This window comes from Anabrus simplex, chromosome 6 (genome assembly GCF_040414725.1).
Source record: "Anabrus simplex isolate iqAnaSimp1 chromosome 6, ASM4041472v1, whole genome shotgun sequence".
NCBI lineage: Eukaryota > Metazoa > Arthropoda > Insecta > Orthoptera > Tettigoniidae > Anabrus > Anabrus simplex.
Window position 1 is genome coordinate 231,290,939 of NC_090270.1, and position 11,246 is coordinate 231,302,184.

An 11,246-nucleotide genomic window follows, 5' to 3' on the forward strand; every position below is an offset into this window, starting at 1 on the left:
GTTTTTACAAATAGTTACCCTTTCTAACACGAGAATCGGGGTTTTACAGCTAGATGCTCTTCTTGGTGCAGGAACTAAGATTTTAAATTGCTGTATCACGAACTATTGTTTTACGGCCGGATGCCCTTCCTGACGCGAGATTTTAAATCGCAAGAATTTGTTTTAAGACTAGTTACCCTTCGTGATGCGAGAAATAAGATTTTAAATTACAGTATCTAGCCTCTTACATCATACACCACCGGGCGAGTTGGCCGTGCGCGTAGAGGCGCGCGGCTGTGAGCTTGCATCCGGGAGATAGTAGGTTCGAATCCCACTATCGGCAGCCCTGAAAATGGTTTTCCGTGGTTTCCCATTTTCACACCAGGCAAATGCTGGGGCTGTACCTTAATTAAGGCCACGGCCGCTTCCTTCCAACTCCTAGGCCTTTCCCATCCCATCGTCGCCATAAGACCTATCTGTGTCGGTGCGACGTAAAGCCCCTAGCAAAAAAAAAAAAACATCATACACCATAGTTTTACGGCTATTTACCCTCCTTGACGCGAGGACTAAGATTTTAACTCGCGATAATCTGTTTTACTGCTAGATACCCTTCCTAACGCGAGAACTAAGATTTTAAATCACGAGAATTAATTTTACAGCTGGGTGTTATTTTTGATGAGAGAAACAAGATTTTAAATTGTGTCCCACACCACAAACTAGTGTTTAATAGCTAGATGCCCTTCTTGACGCATAAACTATTAGTATCTAGCCTCTTACATCATACACCATAGTTTTGCGGCCGGTTACCCTTCCTGACTAGGATTTTAAATCTCAGTATACGCGACAAATCAGTTGTAGCGGGTTTTATAACTAGATGTCCCGGTACCAGCACATAGCCTACTCCTACCGAAGAAGCCTGCACAAGGCTTATCACCTCCATCCGACAAATGAATCACCCTCAAACACTCTTGTACCCGCAATCATTCTCGCTACTTCGGGAGATAGCAGGTTCGAACTCCCACTGTCGGAAGCCGTAAAAAATAGCAAATGCTAGGCGAGGGACCTGCACGATCGTCATAACGTGTAATTACATGATCTAGCCGGATGCCCTTCCTGACGGTATAAGTTGCCAGGATTTGAATCGCGGTATCCATCATTGTGTCTGACTTGCATGTATGCAAGCTCACGCGTATTTTTTTTGCTGAGATATCATGCTACTTCCGTTCGCCAGCTATAGCGGAAACTCGCAGTACTGCGTCTATTTCGTCTTACAACTTGGAGGAGACAACATGTGTACATATAATTTATGATCTTTCATCCCCCTATGTTTTTTAAAAAACATGTAAGTATGTAGTATCTCGCAACATTCTTATCCGTGTGTGTGTGTTTCGAGAAAAAAAAGAGTAACGTGTATCAGTGGTCTAGTCGTGTTGCAATTACTAATCGAGTGACCGAGCGAGTTGGCTACGCAGTGTGCTTTCTTGATTTTCGCATGACATATATCAGTGTATTTGCAATTACTAAGCGTCTTAGCAGTGCGGTGAACGAGTTAGCTACGCGGTATAGATTTTTTATTTTCGCACTACGCAAATCATTTGAAGTGTTGCCGAGTTAGCTATGCGATATGTGCACAGTGTGTTTTTGATTTTCGTAATAGGCAAGTGATAGGCGAGATAGCTATGCGATATGTGCACAGTGTGTGTTTTTGATTTTTACACTAGGTAAATCATTGAAGTTGTACTTTTGCTCTGAACACATCAAACAATGTTCTTACAGTGTTCGATTCTAGTCTTGCTATGTTTCAATCTAATGTTCTCAGAACAAAGGTATCCCCTAACATGTTGTATCGGATCACATGTTAAGGTTAACGACATCGAGTGTAGTGTTCGATTCTAGTCTTGTTATGTTTCAATCTAATTTTCTTAGAACAAAGGTATCCCCTGACATGTTGTACAGTGTTCGGTTCTACTTGTTTAGTGATCTGAACACGTCAATCAATGTTCTGATCATATGTTAAGGTTAACGACATCGAGTGCAGTGTTCAATTCTAGTCTTGTTATGTTTCAATCTGATCTTCTTAGAACAAAGGTATCCCCTAACATGTTGTATTAAGTACAGCGTTCGATTCTAGTCTTGATCACTTATGTAGAGTTCTGAACACACCAGACAATGTTTTAATCACATGTTGAAGTTAACGACATCGAGTGCAGTGTTCGATTCAAGTCTTGTTATGTTTCTTTCGTAATCCGCAAGTCTAAACATGCATATCGCTGCACACTCTTGCCTTCGCGATGCGTGTTCGATAAAGCTATGCCTTGACAGAGGAGGAGGAGGAAGCGGAGGTGGTAGGGGAGGAGGAGGTGGAGGAAGAGCAGGAGGTAGAGGAGGTGTCGTATAGTCTCCTTCAAGATAGTAGATGAGAGGTTAGGTTAGCGAATGCACTAATGTTTAATGATGATAGCTAACGGAATTTCAAATTATCCGTCAGCACAATTCAAAGGGGTAGCAGCACGGTGCTCTGTTGATTAAAGATGGGATCTAGGTAGAATTTCAAATTGCCGCCACCACATGTTAAATGTATGTAGCTAGAGACAGCAGCACGATGCTCTGTTGAATAAAGATGGTGGATGATAGCTAACGGAAGTTTTTTCAAATTATCCGCCACCACATGTTAAATGTATGTAGCTAAAGATAGCAGTACGATGCTTTGTTGATTAAAGATGACGGATGACAAGTAACAGAACTTTTCAAACTGCCCGCTACTACAGAGAGCAGTACGGCGCTCTGTAGATTAAAGATGGCGGATGACAGCTGACGAAATTACCCACATGATAGCAGCACAGTGCTCTATTGATTAAAGATGGCGGATGATAGCTGTCAAAAAAGCATGTGGCGTTGTTTACTAAACAAGAGCACGTGGAATTTTTCAATTTGCCGCCACCACATTTCAAAGGTATCTAGCTAAAGATGGCAGATGACAGCTAACAAAACTTTTCAAATTGCTCGCTATTACAGAGAGCAGCACGGCGCTCTGTGGATTAAAGATGGCGGATGACAGCTGGCGAAATTACCTGCATGATAGCAGCACAGTGCTCTATTGATTAAAGATAGCGGATGATAGCTGTCAAAAAAGCACGTGGCTTTGTTTCCAAACAAGAGCACGTGGAATTTGCCACCACCACATTTCAAAGGTATCTAGCTAAAGAGTACAGCACTGAGGTTTGTGATGCAAGATGGCGGATGACAGCTGTCAAAAAGCACGTGAGTTTGTAAAGCACGTGGAATTTGCCACCGGCACAAAGAGGGCAGCACGGTGCTCTCTGGCGGTTAACAGCTGTCAGAAATGCACATGGGTTTCTTTCCAAACAAGAGCATGTAGAATTTACCACCACCACATTTCAAAGGTAAGTAGCTAAAGAGGGCAGCACGGTGCTCTCTGGATTAAAGATGGCGGATGACAGCTGACAAAAAGGCGCATAGGTTTGTTTCCATACAAGAGCATAAAGAATTTTTCAAATTGCCGCCACTACATTTCAAAGGTATGTGGCTAAAGAGTGCACCACTGAGGTTTGCGATGCAAGATGGCGGATGACAGCTGTGACGTACCACATTTCAAAGGTAAGTAGCTAAAGAGGGAAGCACGGTGCTCTCTGGATTAAAGATGGCGGATGACAGCTGTCAAAAAAGCACTTGGCTTTGTTTCCAAACAAGAGCATAAAGAATTTCTCAAATTGCCCCCACTACATTTCAAAGGTATCTAGCTAAAGAGTGCAGCACTGAGGTTTGCGATGCAAGATGGCGGATGACAGCTGTGACGTACTACATTTCAAAGGTAAGTAGCTAAAGAGGGCAGCACTGTGCTCTATAGATTAAAGATGGCGGATGACAGCTGTCAAAAAGCACGTGGATTTGTTTATCTCACGCTAGTGAGGTTAAGTTGATAGCACTAAGGTTTAGGCCCGCCTAGATGGCAGCACTGCCGATGACAGGTGACGAATTTGCAGCTACTGCGATAAAGAGGGCAGCACGGTGCTCTGTAGTTTAAAGATGGCGGATGACAGCTGTCAAAAAAGCACGTGGATTTGTTTATCTCACGCTAGTTAGGTTAAGTTGGTACTACTGAGGTTTAGGCCTGTCAAGATGGCAGTACTGAGGTTAGCAATGCGTTGTTGTCTGTCAAAAAGCACGTGGCTGTCAAAAGACACGTGGATTTGTTTACCTCGCGCTAGTTAGGTTAAGTTGGTACTACTGAGGTTTAGGCCCGTCAAGATGGCAGTACTGAGGTTAGCGATGCGTTGTTGTTGTCTGTCAAAAAGCACGTGGCTGTCAAAAAACACGTGGATTTGTTTATCTCGCGCTAGTTAGGTTAAGTTGGTACTACTGAGGTTTAGGTCCGTCAAGATGGCAGTACTGAGGTTAGCGATGCGTTGTTGTCGATGATAGCTGTCAAAAAGCACGTGGCTTTGTTTACAAATTCAAATTTCCCGCGGGTGGTGGAGGAGACCTCTGGGAGGCCTCTGGCTGTGGTGGTGGTGGAGGAGGCCTCTAGGAGGCCTCTGGCTGTGGTGGTGGTGGAGGTGGCCTCTGGGAGCCTGCGGTGGCGGTGGCGCCCGAACCATCCAATTATACTACTGTTATAATAACATTATTATTATTATTATTCACAAATCCGCACTACACTCTTGAAAAATAGGCTTCTCATATGTCACAATGACTTAATTCAAAATGATCCAGAAATAATATGCAAAGCACATCTACTTAAAGAAAGTACGCAAATAACACTTGCTCATACTTATATTATTATTATTATTATTATTATTATTATTATTATTATTATTATTATTACGTGAATTATTTACAATCCTATCTAACAGTCTAAGCTACATATTGATCATCGATTGGTTTATAGTCCTACATATTTATTTATACATTTTGTTGCTCATTACCTTAGTGCTGGAGGCAGGTTGGATCACCCTCCAGGCTCTGTCATGATGAATTTGTATTCCATCTTGAAGCTGATGTGGTAATCCGAAATATCACACGTATATACTTGATACATTTTTATGACGGCGTTCCACACGTCCACATTTACATAAACACTCGCATTTTCTAGCACTCCAATGAAGATTATACAATAACACTGCATTAAACACCTGACGTGAAGTCGAAAGTCTGCTCTCCGCTACCTGCCTGGCCTCCTGCTGTGTCTCACACACCCCTCTCCGTTTGTTTGTGTAAGGCTTACTGGTTATTCACCTCTTCTGAACATAACATTGGACTCAAGGTCTTAGCACAAAGTCTTTCTCCTCCCTGTAGCTGCTTTAACTAATTTCGCTCCCGTAATATCTCACTTGTCATAATAGTTCTTTGAAAGTGATGAAAACAAGTTAAATGTAATGTTCCCAATGATGTGTGGAGAGTTTTTATATAAATCGTCCTCCAAAATATGACCTTTCAACAAATATCCAAACTACACGTGGATTAGGGAAATTTTATGCAGTTACGTGTTACGACGTGATCCATTGTCCCTCTCGGTTTGTTTGTGTAAGTTCATTTAAGGCAAGTGTTGAAAAATGTAACTATCATTGTCATTTGATAATTCAATTGCCTCATTATCTCTGCATAAATTCAAATAAATAAAAGTTTGTCAAAGTGTTCATTTCTCCTGAAATATTACTCTCACAAGTAAATACGTTGCTCACTCGGATGCCAACAAGTGTCTCTGATCGCGTTCCTACAAGACTCAGAATTCACACAAGAAAACGTTCATACACGAACTGACTGAACTAACTCCGTACAAGACTGGATCAGAAAAACTAACTAACTGAAGATTCACCACACTGCTCGGTGGTTTTGTAAACAGTCCTCCCCCACTTCGAAAGTAGTTCTGTGGAAGGGATGTGGCGTAATAATCTTGCACTTGGGACCGATTTATCATACGTCCGTAGGTTAAAGTTTTAGGAAATATGTTCAAAACATTCCTAATTTTGGTCCGATTTACGTGTTACATTGCGCTACGAGAAACGATCACAGGGTATTTCATACGACGGCGCGCGACACTGGTTCTATTTTCTTCCTGAGGATGGCGTCTTCCCGCCATGACGGTTCAGTTCCTGGGCGATACCACTCTTCCATGTAAAGTTAAAAATTTCTTAATTAATCACTAATTAATCACACATTTGCACTGATAAATCCTCAAATATTGTTAGGAAGTCAGGACACCATTTTCCACCGCTACTCCGGGCACCAAATCGCTAAATACTGGCTCTAGATTCCCGCTATGATAAAACATTTAAATTTGCAATTTTGTGATTGGCTGAGACATTCGCGCTCTTCGCAGCATGGATGCTTCCATCTTTGCCAAGGGATGACGGGTATTATCTTCTTTCCCTGTTGCACATCTAAGTAGGTCAAGTTCCTCCGTGCTCGGTTCCCGTGGGAACCGAGTAGAAAGTTTCCACTTCTCGTCGGCGTCATAAACATTATTGGATGTACCACTTAGGCTAGCTATATGCTGTCCGTGCCTTAAGACGTGTTCTGCGGATCTTCTTGCAGTCTGAACGGCGCCAGAATGTTGCTTTGTGAGACTGCCAGCTTTCCCCAGCCTACTGCTGTATTCCAATGTGCGAATTATTAAACATTTAATTCATGCATTAATTGCGCTCATTCGCTTATGGGTGCAATACATACATACGGACGGACAGACAGACAGACAGACAGACAGACAGACAGACAGAAAATACGGAAAAGTATAAAGTGCATTTCCTTCTTACTGTGGGCACGACTGATACAGAAATACCATCCTTTTTAAATTCTGAGCAATGTACAGACACAACTCTTATCTGTATATATAAAAAGGATGGTATTTCTGTATCAGTAATGCCCAGAGTAAGAAGGAAATGCACTTTTTACTTTTCCGTAATTTATGTCTGTCTGTCTGCTGCCTGTCTGTACGTATGTATGTACACGCATCACGAGAAAACAGCTGAAGAGAATTTAATGAAAATCGGAATACAAAGTCGGATAATAAGTCGCTACAATCTAGGCTACAAATAATTTTATTCACGCTGACTAAAATGGTAGGTTAGGGGAAGGCCTAAAATTTAATTCTCAAATATTTATGTTATTAGTGGTCATATCTTAATGAAAATGGTATACAAAGTCGGGGAATAAGTCGCTATAATCTAGGCCATAAATAATTTTACTCACGCTGAGTGAAACGATAATTTAAGGGAAGGCCTGAAATTGAATTCTCAAATGTTCGCTATTAGCTGATGTACCCGTGCTTCGCTACTCGATTCTCAGAAAGACTGTCTGCGGTTTTCTAACTGAAGTCAACATACGTCATTACAAAAACGTCAGTAGGAAATTAGCGATTAAAAGCAATGCTATCATATAAAATACTCGATCAAATGAAAAACCGCACATTTTCACTTTTAATGAACAGTACTACGATGCCGATCTGACAGTCCAAAGTCCCAGAGCTGGAATAACCAAGCCGCAGAGAGCCATGAACACTCCTCTGCCATTATTTATGTAAGTGTGCACGCTGCTCATTCCAATCAGTGCCACAAAGTAGGGATTGAATAACTCGAATGCTATGATGAACCGATGTGTTACGTACCAGTAGTATCAGAAAATTTATGAGCCAGAGGAATGGCATTCTAAAGAAGAAAGTTATCTAACTCTCCCGCCCCAAATGCCGGGGCTGTACCTTAATTAAGGCCACGGCCGCTTCCTTCCATTTCCTAGGCCTTTCCTATCCCATCGTCGCCGTAAGATATATCTGTGTCGGTGCGACGTAAAGCAAATAGAAAGAAAACTCTCCCGCCAATATGCAGGCAGGCTGTTTTACACGGTACGACTGGGCGAGTTGGCCGTGCGGTGAGGGGCGCGCAGCTGTGAGCTTGTATCGGGGAGAGAGTGGGTTCGAATCCCACTGTTAGCAGTCCTAAACATGGATTTCCATGGCTTTTCCATTTTCACACCAGGAACATGCAGGGGCTGTACCTTAATTAAGGCCACGGCTGCTTCCTTTCCCACTCCCACGTAAAGCAAGCCCTGGAGCAAGCGCGTCATATTTTGTAACACGTTTGGTTGCGTGGGGGACAGGTGTCACCCAAATAATTTGAGGTTCTTCTCCGTAAAATAAACTAATGTTGAGATTAATCACTGATAATATGATTTATTGGATTTATACAAAGATATTAAATCAAAAGCAATTAACAGAAACATCCATATTTAAGGAATAATATCCTTTTTACAAAAAGTGACATAATTTGAAATTTGTTTACAAGCTTTTGGTTTAGACTGTCTGTCTTCTGTTTCAAATGTTAGTCCTTACAATGCTACTTGAAAATATACTCTATAATAAGTGTTTCCAAAAATAGAGAGTAACAATGTAATAGGAATCTAATACAGCCGTTAACAATGATACGTATGTGGCGGTTACTCTGCTACGCAAATAATACAGATATCTTTCAAATGCTCCGCACAGGCCCACTTTTTGCATTTCGAGACCATCTTCTAGTGGTTTTATCACGAGATCTGCCACACAGATAACATCTACCTCTAGCCCCATGGCGGTCTTCCAACTGTACACACCCTTCCGTCCCCAGAAAAATCCGAGCGCGTCTTTTAATCTCGCGTGGTATTTGTGGAAACATTGATCAGCGTTGAATTTGTGGTTTAATCATTTCCCAAGCCATGTTTTTGAGGAATTCCTTCCTTTCCATCTTTCTTTCAAACTTATGATTTGTCTTGAAACTAATAAATGCGTTTATTGCAGCAATATTGAGCAAGTTGAGGAACACTACCATTGGCCATCGCTGTGTGTTTCTAGCAACGTCATATTTCTTAGATAGCTGGTCCACCAAATCAACCCCACCTTTAGTCATATTATAAAAGCTTACCATGTCTGGCTTCTTTTGTTCACCTGTGCATGTCTATGGCGTCATAATGTTGCATTGTTGAAATTACCAAAACAGTTTTGTTCTTTTTAATACAATATGACACAAGTGTGCACTCTTCCTGAAATCCGAAGAGGGAAGACTTTCCTTCCCTTCGCTTTTGCGGTAAAAACTCTTTCGGAATTTCCCTCTTGTTACTTCGTAATGTGCCGATATATGTCAGGGACTTATCTGTAAGAAGGGCTTTAGCCAAGGGAATACTGGAAAACCAGTTATCTCCGGTAATAATTCGATTTGATCCGTGCACCGGCTCCACTAATCGCGAAACAATGTCTTGTGCAGTGTTGCTCCGTTTGTATGAACCTTCTGGCTGTGCACCTACATGTCTCAAGATCAATTTTATAAGCAGCTTTGGCTTCAACCAGAGCAAATGTTTTAATCCCATACTTCGCAGGTTTTCTGGGATTAAACTGTTTGAAAGAACATCTGCCGTGACAAGCCAATAGTTGCTCGTCCACTGTTAGGTATTCACTGGGAGAAAAGTACTTTTGGAAGTTGTTCACCATTAGTTAAAATAACTCCCGCATAGTTGCAAATTTATCACTTTCTCGGCGATCAGTTCTGTCTCTTATATCGTCAAATCTCAAACATCTTAGAAGGAAAAGGAATCTCTTTTCTGTCATTGTAAGATAGCACGATTCCTAGCCATTGCCCTTGCTGTTATCCCACAAATCATGAATGTTTTTCCTGGAACATCTAAGGGTACCTATCTGATAGAGAAGACCAAGCCTGGTAAATGTGATATTATAGTCTATTCTGGCTACAAGTTCGCACGTTATGGTTAGTTTTTTCTTTATTCCACTTTTCTCCGTTCTTACTTGTGTCAAAATCTATCTGATGCATCTGATTCATCTGGCACGTCCGCTTAATTTTCCACGTCTTCTTCCTTTGTTTCAATGTCATGTTCCATGTTTACTAACAATAATTGCATCCTCTTCCCCATCATCGCTTTCTTCAAATGAAATATCCTCCTCCTCGCTAAATGATTCATGTAGCCAATCAGTTTTAACTGAAGGATCCACCGAGTTTGCAGTCCTCTGTTTTTTAGGTCCGAACATGGTAGCAATAAAATGTTGTCCTCACGTAAAAAATCGTGCAATCATATAAAAAACAGAAACAATCTTATAACATCATGGTTTAATGATGAGGTTAGAGTACATTTATTTTTGAATTATTATTACTCACCAAAAAGAATTTCAAAAAATATTGCACCATTGGTCGCCTGGGGGACACCTGTCACCCACCGATGTTAAATAGATTATGCTTGTCACAAAAATGAAACAGTCAAGAGAAGCATTATCAGGTATTGTTGGCGACATTATTCTCGGAAGCTACTAAACGTTAAGCGGACTTGGAACAAACGAAATACCAACGGCATAAAGTAATAATGACCAGGGTGACGCCTGTCCCCCACGCGCCTGCTCTGGGGTTAAAAGTATATCGGTACGCAACAGTAATCCCATCTATCGGAGATGAGTGACAACAGAAGACACAAATCATATCACAAGAAACAATGATCAATGTAATGTTATTGTTGATCAATTTTATGAGCTTTCTATATTGTAGGCCATCATTTTTAGTTTTCTTTCGACTCAGTGATATTAGGATATCTTATAAAACTATTTACAGCGTAGACTGTAGTTTCTTATGCCCACCTTCGCATACTGATTTTCATTAAATTCTGTTGGCCCATTTTCTCGTGACTCGGCGCTGATATGGACTTAAGCAACAAAACTCCAAATTCATGAAGATCTCTGTTATCCTAGCTGGTACGGTAAAAATGTATAAGATATAAATGATCGAAAATTGAATACTATACGACTTTAGTTATGTAGTATTTATCGACAGGACCACTAATAACATAAATATTTAAGAATTACATTTTAGGCCTTCCCCTAAACTACCATTTCAGTCTGCGTGAATAAAATTATTTATAGCCTAGATTGTAGCCACTTATTCCCCGACTTTGCATACCTATTTTCATTAACATAGGACAATTAATAACAGTGATAAATAAATGTTAGGCCCTCCCTTAAACTACCAATTCTCTCAGGGTGAATAAAATTATTTATGTCCTAGATTGTAGCGACTTCCTCCCCTACTTTGCATACACATTTTCATTAAATTCTCTTTAGCCGTTTTCTAGTGATTCATAGACAGCGGACATTGCGGAAAATTAAAAAGTGCATTTCCTTGTTACTGTGGACACGACCGATACAGAAATACCATCCTTTTTTATTCTGAGCAATGTACAGACAAAACTCTTATTTTATATAAATAGATTGATGGTCGTATCTT